General features: G+C 34.2%; 1 protein-coding gene across 2 annotated transcripts in view; it reads left to right on the forward strand.

Annotated features, from left to right (window-relative positions):
* The window catches only part of GAS2 (growth arrest specific 2), a 144,098-nt gene that overhangs the window by 12,062 nt on the left and 116,392 nt on the right, over positions 1–15,644 (forward strand). The gene's annotated exons all lie outside the window — the stretch shown is intronic.

Consider the following 15,644-nt stretch of genomic DNA (forward strand, 5'->3'; position numbering starts at 1 on the left):
ATCTATTATGATTATCCACATCTTACAGTGAAAAAGGCTAAGAAAAAGGAACTGATTTGTCTAGAATTGCACAGTAAGGTGTTTAAAGCAGGATCTTGACTACAAGTCAAGAACTCATTCACTATATTCTCTCCTAAAATGAGAAATAGAACTTAAAAAACCCCTATTATCTTTACTAAATTTTAAGAAAAATGTATAAAGAGGAAATTAACTGGAACTTTTTTCCCCCTATTAACTTATTTTGAGGGACCAGTTAGTGAGATGTTATTGTCATACTTCAAGTCAATGTGAAGCAGGATCAGTTGTATGACAACTTACCAGTTGTTAACTCTTGGATAAGCTAATAATTTAAGCTTCAGTTTTTTTATCTTAATAACTCCTCTTGTATGTAGCACAGTTAGAGACAGTTTGTCAGAGTAAGTAGAGAACTGACTTCCAAGTGGGGAAGACTTGGTTTATGACCCATCTGTGATGCTTAATGGCTACATGATCTTAAGCAGATCACTTGGCAAGCTGGGCAATTCTCTAGAGCAGTAATTTGTTAGAGTTAGTTCCTCACTGGGGGCTCCTTCAATCAATGAAATCATAGGCTCAGTAATTATACCTACCTATCACATAGGATTGTTGTGAGCACAAAATATTTATGAATGTGAAGAGCTTTGCAAACTTTAAAATGCAATCATCCTCACACTTTAGCATTACATGGTGGTGTAGGTAAAAATGTCAAGGTTGCAATCATAGGACCTGGATTCAAATCCTGACTCTATCACTTATTGCCTAGGCAAACTAGGCAACCTTCAATTTCCTAGGACTCGGTTTCCTAACTTGTAAAATGAGAGGGTTGTACTAATTTTTTTGTTATCAAAGAGGATCAGAATGGTGTCATTGTGTTGGAGTTGAGGGACAGTGTGGCTTACTGTGGCTGATCAGATCAATACAAGTTTGAAAGACTCTGCCACAGGTTAAGCACAAATAGTCCATATGAACACTTATACAGAGGAGATATCTTTAAATTTGTGAATCTCGTGACCACATAATTTCTCAAACCTCTTCTAATTTTAACTCTATGAATCTCATGATGTTGTGACATTATTCCTACTGAAAGTTCTTCACAAATTCTAAAACTGATTTAGGAATTGGAGGAAGCTCCTTTCACAAAACTCATGAGATAAAATTTCTTTAAGTTCTTTACTGAAAAGACATTTATCATTCAGAAAACTTAGGGATGTACTTTCTTTGTATAGCCCCATATCTCTCATTTCCTCCTTTTTGTGATGGTCACTGATTTAGATATAGAAGGGACTTTTAAAATTATCAGGTCTACCTCACTTATTTTATGTGGTGAAGAAACTGGGACTTAAAGAGGGAAAAGATCTTGCCCAACATCACACAGGTAGCAACTGGCATTACCAGTATTAGCATCTGGGTCATCTGACTCCAAATCCAGTATTGTTTTCACTATTATTGACACTAGCATTCTTTTTCATCGTCTTGAAAGGTTCACATCATTTTGGGAGCTCTTAAACACTATTGTCTTCTAATTTCATCCACCTAGATAAATCCAAGTAGAAGGGGCTCTTCCTTTCTGTATTTTCTCCTAGGTACCTTATAGATGTGTTGTTCAAGTTTTTATACTAACAATTTATTAGCACCTTTGGACTGGCGTTATCCTTTATGCACCTGCTAAGATAATATCGTTTCCTTCCCTTATCTGGTTAAGTAAACCTGCGTCTCACTAGAATAATCCTCCCTGCAGTTACTGTTGGGATAGATTACTTCATTTCAGTCATAAAACCTATGATCTGGAATCTTTATAGGCTTCTTAAAAGAGAATGTGCAACATGGAAGTAGATTTAAGTATTGAACTTGGAGTCAAGAAGACCTGGATTCAAATGCTTCCTCAATCACTTACTAGCTTTGATACTTGGGCAAAACGTTTGACCATTTCTAGTTTCAGTTTTCTCATGTGTAAAATGAAAATTATTAAAGCACCTTCTTTACAAGGTTGTTTAGAAATTCAAATGAAATAATGTTTACAAAATGCTCTGAAAATCTTAAAGTGCTATTGTAAATGTGATCTGTTGTTATAATTGCCATTATTATATATCTTCAAATATATGCAAAGATAGTTTTCAACATTCACCTTTGCAAAACCTTATGTTCCAGTTTTTTCTCTATTCCCCTCCCCTTCCCAAGCAAGCAATCCATTATAGGTTAACTGTGTGCATTTCTTCTAAACATATTTCCATATTTTTCATGCTGAGCAAAAAAAAAAAAATTAGATAAAAAGTGAAAAAAATACTAGAAAGAAAAAAAGCAAAACCACCACCACTACCACCACCACCACCACCAAAATGTGAAAATATGCTTTAATCCATATTCAGTCTCCATAGTTCTCTCTCTGGATGCAGATGACACTTTGCATTTTAAGTCTATTAGATTTGCCTTGAATCATGACGTTGTTGCAAAGAGCCATTATAGCTGATCATCACATAATATTGTTGTTAACTGTGTACAGTGTTCTCTTGGTTCTATGAAGAGAATAATTTTAAAATAAGGTTAGGACACTCAAGTAATCATGAAGCTGCATAAATTAGAATATTCATCTGAGAGTCAGAAATCCTAGATCTATCATTAACTAGCATTTCCACCAATCCTCAATTTCCTCATTTATCAAATGTGAGAGTTGGACAATCTATCTGTTCTATATTCTGTGAACTATAGTATAACCCAACTTAAAAAATATATATGATTTAGGGTGGGGAGTTGTCTATCAGAGTTACTGAGTACTTTGAAACATTTCAGTGGGGAAAAGAGGGCAGATCCAGACCTTTAATTTCTTCTGTCCAATGCATTCCTATTGTAGAAAATCCCTTGACTGGATGGACTTCCCCCCCCCCTTTTTAAATTTTAGCTTTTTATATACAAAACATATGCATGGGTAATTTTTCAGTACTGACTCTTGCAAAAACTTGTTTCAACTTTTCCCCTCCTTCCTTCTACTACCTCCCCTAAATGGCAGGTAGTCCCATACATGTTAAATATGTTAAAGTATATGTTAAATTATATATATATATATATATATATATATATATATATATATATATGTGTGTGTGTGTGTGTGTATACACATATTTATACAGTTATTTTGTTGCACAAGAAAGATCAGATTTAGAAAGAAGGTTAAAAATAACCTAAGGAAAAAAAGCAAAAATTCAAGCAAACAATAACAGAAAGAGTGGAAATATTATGTTGTGGTCCATACTCATTTCCCAGTGTTCTCTCTGAGTGTAGCTGGTTCTGTTCATTACAGATCAAATGAAACTGATTTGGATCCTCTAATTGTTGAAAAGAGCCACATCCATCAGAATTGATCATCATATAGTGATGTATGTAGTTGCTGAAGTATATAATGATCTCCTGGTTCTGCTCATTTCACTTAGCATCAGTTCATGAAAGTCTCTCCAGGCCTTTCTGAAATCATCGTGCTAGTCATTTCTTATAACACAATAATATCCCATAACCTTCATATACCACAATTTATTCAGCCATTCTCCAATGGGTGGGCATCCTTTCAATTTCCAGTTTCTGGCCACTACCAAAAGGACTGCCACAAACATTTTTTGCACATACAGGTCCCTTTCCCTTATTTAAGATCTCTTTGGGACATAAGTCCAGTAGTAACACTGGATCAAAGGGTATGCACAGTTTAATATAGTTCCAAATTGCTCTCCAGAATGGTGGGATCCATTCACAACTCCATCAACAATGCAGCAGTGTCCCAGTTTTCCTACATCCCCTCCAACATTTGTCATTATCTTTTCCTGTCATCTTAGCCAATCTGACAGGTGTGTAGTGGTATCTCAGAGTTGTCTTAATTTGCATTTCTCTGATCAATGATGATTTGGAACACCTTTTAATATGACTATAGTTTCAATTTCTTCATCCAAAAATTGTCTGTTCATATGCTTTGAACATTTATCAGTTGGAGAATGGCTTGATTTCTTATAAATTATAGTGAATTCTCTTTATATTTTGGAGATGAGGCCTTTATTAGAACCTTAAGCTTTAAAACTGTTTTCCAAGTTTATTGTTTCCCTTCTAATTCTGTCTGCATTAGTTTTATTTGTACAAAAGCTTTTTAACTTAATACAATCAAAATTTTCTATTTTGTGATCAGTAATGATCTCTAGTTCTTCTTTGGTCACATATTGCTTCCTCCTCCACAGGTCTGAGAGGTAAACAATCCTATGTTCTTCTAATTTATTTCTAATCTCATTCTTTATGCTAGATCATGAAGCCATTTTGATCTTACCTTGGTGTACAGTGTTAAATATGGGGTCTAGTTTCTGCCATACTAATTTCCAATTTTCCCAGCAATTTTTGTCAAATAATGAATTCTTATCCCAAAAGCTGGGATCTTGGGGTTTGTCAAACACTAGATTGCTATGGTTATTGACTATTTTGTCCTGTGAACCCAACCTATTCCACTAATCAACTAGTCTGTTTCTTAGGTAATACCAAATGGTTTTGGTGACCACTGCTTTATAATATAGTTTTAGATGTGGTATAGCTAGGCCACCTTCATTTGCTTTTTTTTCATCAGTTCCCTTGAAATTCTTGACCTTTTGTTATTCTGGATGAATTTTGTTGTCATTTTTTCTTGGTCATTAAAATAGTTTCTTGGGAATCTGATTGGTATAGCACTAAATAAATAGATTAGTTTGGGAAGCATTGCCATCTTTATTTTATTTGCTCGACCTATCCAGGAGCACTTAATATTTTTTTCAATTGTTTAGATTCGACTTTATTTGTGTGAAAAATGTTTTATAGTTTTGTTCATATAGTTCCTGACTTTCCCTTGGCAGACTGGATAGACTCTTGATGGAGACTGAAAACTCCTTGGTGACATGGTTCTAAAGAATTGTCTAGAATGTCATAAAGTTAAGTCATTTGCTTTGGTCACACACTGCATATAAAAAGCAAGACCTGGGCTCAACTATTTCTATTTCAGAGGCTGGACTCCTATCCATTATACTAGGTTATCTCTTAAGAACAGAAATGAAGTCCCTAAAGGCTGAGGAATAGATCCATATGATGAGTAGCTTTCCTTTTGGGATGCTATAAGAATGATTTCTTTCCCCTATGTTTGTCCATGAATTTTATGTGGACTGGGACATTTGGGGAGATGCTCCTAGTAGCTTAAACAGAGATGATTGATGCTTCCTCAGCTCTCTTAGGAATGTGATCCTCTGAGAACCCTAGAGAGGCAAAGAAGCAACAGCTCAAGGTTGATTTGAGTTCATCTGAAGCAGGTTATAAATTCCAGCAGATTTCTTTATGGTGGTTTGGAAAACTTAGCATAATGTAAGGAATTCTGGAAAGAGGATGGGACATTTTATTGTGACAAACTAAGAAGGAGAGAAATCCATATAATTGACATAGAGAAGATTTCTTGAAATAACAGATGAATTTAGCATTGGTTGTGTTTCAGAGGACTATCTTATGGAATATTCATAGCAACTCAAATTTACATCATGTTAAAGGAATTTTTATCATTTTCTGTTAAGGAGATTTCTTTCTTGATAGAAGCTATTTAGATTTTTACCTAAATGAGAAAAAAAGTTAGAGATGTCCTGTAAAGCATGCCTTTATGGCAGAAGCTTTCACTTGAGAACACTCTGATTTTCATTGGGGAGGGAAGTTGGAGAGGGAATGAGGGAAAGTAGAAACACAGGAATTAAAGCAAAAAGATTTGAGGAGATTTTACTATTGAAGAAAGAGCTTAGGTCATTATGCAATGGAATTCCGCATATGGAAAGGCTTTCTGCTCATTGTAGAGCAAAAGTTGACTTAAGAAAATTCTCTCTCCACCCCCCTTTTTTTCCCCTTTTCATTTTATGGTTTTTAAAGAGAATATTGAATGTATATTTTCAATCCAGACACTTCTGATCCCACTTCTAAAATAACAGTTGAGGGGTTTGGGTTCTCCAAATATTCATTTCATATCCCTGTGATTTGGCTAGCTAGTAATCCTTGGAGACAGGAGAAAATTAGGTTTTATTGGGCCATTGTAATGTCTTATTATTTACATGCATGGCACATATGGCACATATGTAATGGTACAATTTCCACCCATTATGTGACTAGTATCACAAGTCAATAAAAGTGAGTAATAATCAATTCCTGTGCTCAGAATTAAAAGGCAGCCAAACAAATACCCATTTCTGGTTTTCATTTGGTTGTTCAATGAACATATATTAAGCTGGACTGAAATACTGTATGTCTAGGTAGTAAAATACCATCTGGATAAATTAACTATTTAAGGGAAACTGTTTAAGGGAAAGGAATTTGGAGTTAGAAAGGATTACATAAGCCCTCTAGTACAGCTCTTATCCAGACAGGAATCTCTTCTATGATAAGACCTGATGAGTGTTTATCTTGCCTCACCTTGAAATCAAATGATGATGAGCCTATTACCCTGGAGACAGCCAATTCTACTTTTGGATGGTTCTAATTGTTAAGAAAAAATTTCCCTAGCTTCTTAAACTGTGGGTCATGACCCCATATGGGGTCTCATAACTGAATGTATAGGTCAACAATTATTATCAGTAAATTCTTGATTTGTATTCCTATTTTATATACCCATATCCAGGGTCTTGTAAAAAAATTTCAGACCAAAGAGGTCAAGAATGGGAAAAGTTTAAGAAGTCCTGCTTTATATCAAGAACAATTCTACTTCTCTTTAAATTCCATTTGTTATTTTAAAATTTGTCTTTTAGAGTCAAGCAGAAAATGATAGTCCTTTATGTCCTCTCTTCCCCCTCACCTAAGTCTTCTCTTCTTGAGACAAAAGATGCCCAATTCTTCCTTCAACCACTCCTTTGTATGGAATGGTATTCTCCACCATTCTGGTCATTTTTCCTGGATGTAATCCACCTTGTTGACTTTTTCCTATTGTAATGTGATACCCACAGTTGAACAAAAACTGTCTGCATATTAGGAATTTGCAAACTCATTTATTGATAGCAAACTTCCCATACAAGCAAAAAGCCTATCTTTTTAATATTAAAACTTTACTGGTATAGATATTTGCTTCCTAGAAGTAGAACTCTACCTGCCTCTCAAGAACAGCTGAACAACTAGAGAGGGCCCTTCGTGGTCTTGTCATGTCAGGGATAGCCTCTAGCACATTGAACTGACCTTTTAAGATGATACTTTTGAGCTTACATGGACTAGAGTCATGTAATTAATGAGAATCCTGAATTGATGAAATAACAAATCAGTTTGAGTCTAGATATGACTTGAGAAGGATGGAATATAATCTGTCATCTTTCACTTTCTAGATATTGTGCTTCTAACAACGTTAGCGTTTTGTTTTTTTTTTTTGGACAGTCAAGTCACATTATTGTTTCTCATGAGTATATGACCCACCAAAACCCCAAATCATTTTTTAAACAAACTTTTGTCTACAGCAGTGGTTTCAAACTTAAATAGAAACAGTGGCCACTAAACTAAACATAAAGATTCCTCTGGGGCCACATACTGACTTAGAAAAACCACATGTGTTTATATCTTTCTTTTTTATAATATATCAACACATTAAAATCAATTAGGAACTACATTTTAATGTGATTCAGGCCACATTGAAGAGTGCTGTGGGCTGCATGTGGCCCATGGGTTACATGTGGCCCATGGGCTGTGTCTTTGACACCATCAGCCTAAACAACGTTCTTTTATACTTTATGTAGGCAGTTAATTTTTTAAAACCATGGATAAGAATTCAGATTTAGTAGTGACAAATGCAATCTCATTCTACTGGCCCATTAATTTAGCCAGAGCATTTTTTTTCTTCTTACCATGTAGTCCATTGTAAGATTAGATTGTAAATCCCCTTCCTTCAATATTTACTGGTGACTCCCATGTTCTTGGCATTTAACTAAAGAGCGTACAGATGTAATATAGTATCACAGTCAAATAGTTTGCTTTTTGATAAAGAAGGACAAATGACTATTAAGATACTGAATTGACTTGTGTGGTTCCTTTTATCTTAAATTTCATTGCATACCGAAATTTTATGATGATTCTATATTAAGATTTCATGCAGAATTCCAGACGTGAAAGCCAAAAAAGTAATTCTTTTTCTCATATACTGTGGATATGTGGATACTGTGGATAAATATAAAAAAATATGAAAAAAAAGAAAGTGAACTAGTTATGTGGCAAGAAAAAGGAACAACCGATAGCTTCCATGCACCATTGGTATTCTTGTAATGTTAAAAGAAAAATCCCAGCATATTGGGTGGGCTCCCTATGGAAGGACATGAGGAAGAATCTCAGAGCTGGGCAGGTATGATTAGGCTGCCATCTACATGGTTGGAGAAAAGCAATACATTGATAAGATTATAGTTCTATTGGTATATTACACCATTTGAGAATAAAATATGATATTAAAAATAAAGATATGCATCTTTGTTTTCGATTATACTTTGAGAAACATAAAGTATTATTTTTTAAACTTCTGTGTTTAATTCTAGAACAGGATTTCTTAAATGTTTTCTACTTGTAACTCCTTTTCACCCAAGAAATTTTGATGCAATGTCAGGCATATAGATATATAAAATAGATATACAAATCAAACATTTATTGATAATAAATCATAATTTCATGACCTCTACATTCAGTTATGGAAAGTCATATCACTATTCTTTTTTCCATTTTCTTCTTCTTCTTCTTCCTCATCCTCATCGATATAAAGCCTTCTAAAGTACACAAAGCACCTTATCTCAATGATTTTCCCAGCAACCCTGTGAAGTAGATGTTAATATTATGTAATAAATAAATTGTCACAGTTTGAGTGTAGCTATAATGCAGTATTGGCTTGTCAATAGCTTGATACTTATTGATAATCAACAAATTCATAAAATTATATTGTTGAAAGGCAGCTAGGTAGTACATTGGATAGAACTTGTGGGCCTAAGAAGACTCCGCTTCCAGAGTTCAAATCTGGCCTTAGATGCTTACTTAAGACAAGTTACTTAACCCTGTTGCTCAGTTTCCTCACTTTTAAAACAAGCTGGAGAAGGAAATGGAAAACTACTCCAGTATTTCTGCCAAAAAAAATACATAAAGGAAGGAAGGGTCACAGAGAATCAGACCTAACTAGAAAAGGACTAAAGAACATTGTTTGAAACTTTCTAATTTAATATCTTATTGCTTAACTGTTCTATTAAGGACATTTAACACATCAAAGTGTTTCTTAAATATTAGCCTCTTATACAAAAGCGTAAAAAATAACAATTGATTACTTATCCAAAGCATTTTTGGTATATGGGCTAGCATGTATTAAACCCTAAGCTATTTGTCCCAAATAGCTTCAACAACTTTTATGTAGTCCTTGAAAGTATCTCATATCTTTTAATCTTTTTTGATCCTCAAAATGGTTCTCTGAATTGTTACTACATTATATAGTTGAGGAAAATCCAGCTCAGAGAAACTTGTGAGAAATAAGGAACATTGAGCTTGGATAAGAAAAGTATTGGGTTTAAATTAAATCTCTGACACCTATTAGATAAGTCATATTACAATTCAAAGTCTCAGTTTTATTATTTGTAAAAAGAGAATAATAATGTTAACACCTACCTCACAGGATTGTTGGAAAGGTCAATGAAATGATGTGCTTTGTGAACCTTAGAAGGCTGTATGTCAGTGATGATGAAGATGAGGAAGAAGATGAAGAAAAAATGATATCATGACCTTCCAAAAGAAACACCTAGCTAATGAGTAAAATTCAGAGCTAGGATTGAAGCCCAGATGTTATGAATCCAAATTCACAATTCTTTATTTCACACTATTTTGTCAATACATTCTACTAATTTGCCATTCACTAAAAGATTTTATAAGGTAGATAGATTCACATTAGCTGAAATGTTGTTTTATACATATACATAATCACATACACTCACAAATGTGTTTGTAAAACAGGACCTACAAGAACAAAGCTCCCTAAACTTGTTATTCATTTAAATAATAACCTGGATTTTTCCTTTTTCCTAGTTATGTTGGAAATTATAATTATTTATAATTATAATTAATTAATGGCAAGCAGCATGACATAGTAGATAGACAGCTGGCTTTGGAACCCAGGAAAAATTATATTCATCTTTGACCTCTGAAAAACACTGGCAGTGTATTCCCGGGCAAAATATTTAGCTATTCAATGTTCTAGGTGAATCTCTAAGATTATATAAATTGCAATGAGTTGTTAGAAAGTTTCTTATATTAATGAAATCACAAATCTACTTTCTATCCAATTCTATATCCAATTGGATAGAGTATATCCAATATAAATCCACGTCTATCCAACTAATATAGTTTGACTACCTGTTGTCTATGTAGCATCAATACAGAATCATAAGAAAATAGAAGCTATTCAAAATAATACAACTTTACCATTTGTTGTCTGGGCATCCTGGAAAGCATAATAGAAATTGATTAAAAATATGGGTCTGATTCTTGGAAAACTAAAAGTCCGAGACATACAAAACTAATATGCATTCCTTCTTACACAGAGAAAAGGGGGAATAAAGTGAAGTAATATAACATATTTCAAATACTGAAAGTCATAAATGAAAATAGACAATATGATATTTGACATAATCCTTTTCCCTGTCTTTGTTCCACATCTTCAGAAGACCTGAATTTAAGTCTGCTTATGAGACCTTATCTGGGGAACCCTAGAAAAATAGCCTCCAATCCTATCATCTAATTATCCTAGATAATGCTGTAAAATTATAAGCTTCAGACCAGTCATTTATCTGCAATCACAGAGGATTGTTCCTTTCAGTGATAAAATCACAAATCCAGACTATCATCTCTATGCCCTCTCCCTAGCAAAGCAGGAATTTCAGTTGTTCTAAGGAATTTTATTTTTTGATTTTAAAGATACTAAATGTCTCTGTTGATATGGTAAAACAAAAGGCACCTGGTTGAATTTTCCTCTCTATCATTTCAAGTTATTAATTGCCTCTTCCCCAATACTTGGAATACTTTTTGTTTTCACCTGTACTGCTTGACATGGTTAACTCCCTTTAAATTCAGTTTATTATTATTATTTGCTGAGGTAGTTAGTTAGGGTTAAGTGACTTGCCCAGGGTCACACAGCTAGGAAGTGTTAAATATATGAGACTAAATTTGAACTCAAATCCTCCTGACTTCAGGGCTGATGCTCTATCCTCTGTGCCCCCTAGCTGTCCTTGAATTCAGTTTAAATGCCACCATCAACAGTCTTCTCACTAACTCCTTATTCCCTCCGCCAAACACTTGAAAGTACTCTATTTACTTTTAAAATATTTTGCTTTGACTTTTCTGTATATTTGCTGTTGAACCAACTCTTTGAGTATACGTTTTTTATTTTCTTTGTATCCTCCATGTTTCTTTTTTCTTTTCTTTGTATCCTCAATGTTTCAAATGAGATTAATATATGTTAAGCATTTAGCACAATGCCTGATGAATGTATTGGTCAAAATTTGAATAGGGAAGAATTATAGTTCAGTTAGAGGCCCAAAATAAAGTATTATAAATAAAATATTTTAGAAACTTCAGGATAACCCTGCTAACTCATTCCCAACAATGTCTATCTTTTATTCACAAGCTAATTTTTTTTAAAACAAACAAGGGCAAAAATCAACCTGCTGAAACAGAGTAGTGAGTGGCCAATTGGAACAATAGACTCGGTAGTTTGGGTAAAGTGATTTGCACAGGAAATTACAAATTTGAAATATATGGTAATGTTTCATCTGTGTCCATATGATGGCAAATAATTACTTTGTGAAGCTAACCCTAAAATTAGGGTGCCAGCCAGGAAGGCTAATTTTTTGAAGGAAAAAATATTTCTTAATTGCCCATTATGAGCTAGTTGCTTTACAAATATTGTCTCATTTGATCCTAACAACAATCCTGTAAGGTAGGTGCTATTTTTGGCTCAATTTTACAAGAGAGGAAACTGAGGCAGACAGAAGTTAAATGACTTGCTGAAGATCAAGCAACTAGTGTTACCTAATTACCTTTTCTAAAAATAAAAAATAATAATTCAGGGACACATTGATTTCACCTCTGTGTGCTCTGCCAAATTGGAGGGTAGTTTCCAGCAGTAACAGTGAATCACATTTGTTCCAGTCTTTGTTTCTGTTTTTTTAAACAGCAAACTATTAAAGATGGCTTGAGGAATAATCTGATAGCCAAAGCTTTCCATCACTAGAGCAGGAGGTTGGAGACAATGGCTTTAATTAATTGACCAGTCAACCAATTCATCTTCTCGGTAATAAAGATATTGGTATCTGCTGAAAGTCTGTGCTCTAGAGCTCTGATTTCAAGTCTAGTCACCACCCTCACAGCTACCCCAGTCAAACAATAATGGCAGTAGGCAAAATCTTTCATACTGTGTAGAATTATGTCTCATGAGCATCAACACTGCTCTTGACATGGGTATATGTAGATATAAATGTAGATTCTACATACATATATCAAATATATATATATATATAATATACATATATAAATATTGATTTTTTTTCCTTAGCCTTGGTACATTGCCTTCATTTGAATCAGTAAATTTCGACTATAAAATATGTCAGGGTGTCTGTTTTAGTAAAGAACTCTCACCATTTAGAGCTATAAAATATACAGAATTGAAAGCTGACACCTAATATAGTTTTTCATTAGAGACAGATGTTTAACGCAAACTCAATTCTTCAAACATTCATAAAAATCAGGATGGAGAAAAATGTTATGGTATAACATACAAAAAACGAATAATTGTGCTTTTAGAGTAAATTTTAAATGAATGCTGATTTTAATTAGAATAATTTTTGACAAAGAAAAACTGTTTTTTTCCCCTGTATATAAGACTCTTCTGCATATGTTTTATGTATTTGGGTTCATCTTGGTTTTTACCACTGGAATTTTTTAAATGGTTGAGCAATATAGTTCAATGACAATCGATGAGAACATTTTTGCATTGATGATAAATGTGACAAATTGCTTTTTGTGAGTAACAACAGAAATCCCTATAGTAAGATGTTATTCCTGGCTATGGAAAATAAAATGGCTACTCTGACAGTACACATATACATACACACACAGATCCATGAATGTATATCTATATGTACACATACACACATGTATACATATATGTATATAGATAGATATACATACATACACACATATAAAATACCTTTTGGCATGAATCAGAAAAACAAAATGGAAAATACTTTCTTTATGAGCATGAGAAAATATAGACCAATCTGGAAAATAAGGCATAAAAATTGTTAGCTGACTTTTTTTTTTTTTGGTATCTTGAAGCTATTACTTCCATTACTGGCTTCAGTTATGCTGCATATATTTCTGAAATAATGGCAAGTCTGCTTAGGCTACCTCTGTGGTGAACACTCATAGCTACTGATGTCTGGCCACCTGCAGAAGTCATTATACTCACGAGGAGCTAAAATGTGAACTATCTTGTGGAGAAAATGAAGCATAAAAATGATTCCCATTCCCTAGGTTCAACATCACCCCCTCCCCCCAAAAAAAGTTTCACATCAAACAGATGTTGGTTTTTTGGGATTTTTGTGTGTGATTTAAATGTCTCAGATTTAGAGAATTTCACTTTAACCCAACTCCCAGGTATATTGTTCCAAGTGGGCTATCCATTGATAGAAGGTTTCAGCAAGTTGATTCTTGTTCTCATTTATTAAAAATTAGCTTATGAATGAGTTAGCAGGGTTGTCCTGAAGTTTCTAAAATATTTTACTATTTTTGAGCACCTAACAACTACCTTTCCCCGTTAAATTTTTGACCAATATATGTAAAAGCATTTAAAAATGCATATAATGTAGGGATACCTAGGTGGCACAGTGGATAGTGCACCAGCCCTGAAGTCAGGAGGACTCGATCTGGTCTCAGACACTTAACACTTCCTAGCTGTGTAACCATGGACAAGTCACTTAATCCCAACTGCCTCAGGAAAAAAAAATGCATATAATGTACATAAAGTAATATGGCGTCTGTAGTAGAGAGCCAGACTTGGTCTTAGGACTATCTAGGTTCTGACCCAGTATGTTTGGCCATAGACATGTCACTTTTAAAACCTTGGGCTGTCATATCAGTTAAAAAATGCTTTGAGCGCATACCCTGAATCTATGTATATTTACTTATTTATTTAAATTGATTCTCCTTTATAAATATTTATGCATATTATAGAACTTACACAAAAGATAAAGATGAAATGTTTGATCCTACACTGAGTAGGGAGCCACAAGGAATTTATTGACTAGGGAAAGAACATGATCAGATATGTGCTTTAGGAAAAAAATTTTATCAGTTGTGTGGAACATGAAGTATAATGGGAAAAGATTTGAAGCAGAGAGCTCAATAATAAAGGTGAGAGGTGATTAAGATCTAAACTAAGGTGGTGGCTTTATGACAAGAGAGTAGAAATGAGAGGTTTAGAACTAGACATAAAAGGATTTAGCAACTGTCTGAATATGTATATGTGAAGTGAGGGGAAAATGAAACACTGAAGATATCACCAAGATTGTAAGAACCTAAAAGTCTTGAAGGATGATCATGCCCTGAACAATAAAAAGGAAGTTGGGAGATGGGTGGATTTGGGAGGAGATATGAGATCTGAGATCCAGATTATAACAAATTCATGCCAGCTCATCCTGTATACTTCATTCTGCCCTACCCAAAATGAAAAAGAAGGAGGCATTTGGGTCTTATATTAGTGCTCCATGGGACTTCAGAGGCCTTCAAGTCCAACCCTTTCATTTTACTGATGAGACATTGGAACTCAATGAGACTGTGACTAACTCAAAGTCACCTAGGTAAAAATCACCCAAATTAGGATTTGAATTCAAGTTCCCTGACTCCAGAGACATTCTTCTTTTACTTCAGTCACAAGGTGATTTGGGAGCAGAGGGTGAAGGTGAAATTTTCTTATTGACATCTGAACCTCTTCTGTGGTACTGTGGAGTTTATGGTAGAACTGCCTTGAAAGCAACATTTCAGATCTCAGGAGGGAAGATATTGGGATCTTGAACATCAGGGGGAAGTATTTGGGTGGGGGAATATTGGGATATATGGGTAAGTATGGTTATGTTGGAGACAAGTCCCACAAGTGGCTGAGAACAGAATGTGACCCGTTTTTGAATCTTTTGATCACATAGCCCAATGAAATCAGAATACCAGGCCCAAACCCCCACACCAATACTCCCAAAACTGTATTAGGCAGTATGAGCAATAAAAAATAGCAAAAGACTCTTAAGGGTTTTTGATTCTAGCTGTGCAGATAAGATTTATATGTAAAGTATTAAATAATCCTAAAAACATAGTACATAATAGCAATAACTAATATCTAATATTTATGTAGCACTTTAAGGATTATAAACCATATTACATTTATGTCATTTGAATATTATTAGTATATGCCAAAAAAAATAAATGTGTGGGCAGATAGTAGTTTGGAAATTCAAAACAGAAAGAGAATAAAATCTCAAACGAATGACAAAGATTGCATGAAATAAGTAGGATTCCAGCTGGGCTTTAAAGGATAAAGGCATCCCATGTTGGGGGAAATATACTAA

This window comes from Sarcophilus harrisii, chromosome 6 (genome assembly GCF_902635505.1).
Source record: "Sarcophilus harrisii chromosome 6, mSarHar1.11, whole genome shotgun sequence".
NCBI lineage: Eukaryota > Metazoa > Chordata > Mammalia > Dasyuromorphia > Dasyuridae > Sarcophilus > Sarcophilus harrisii.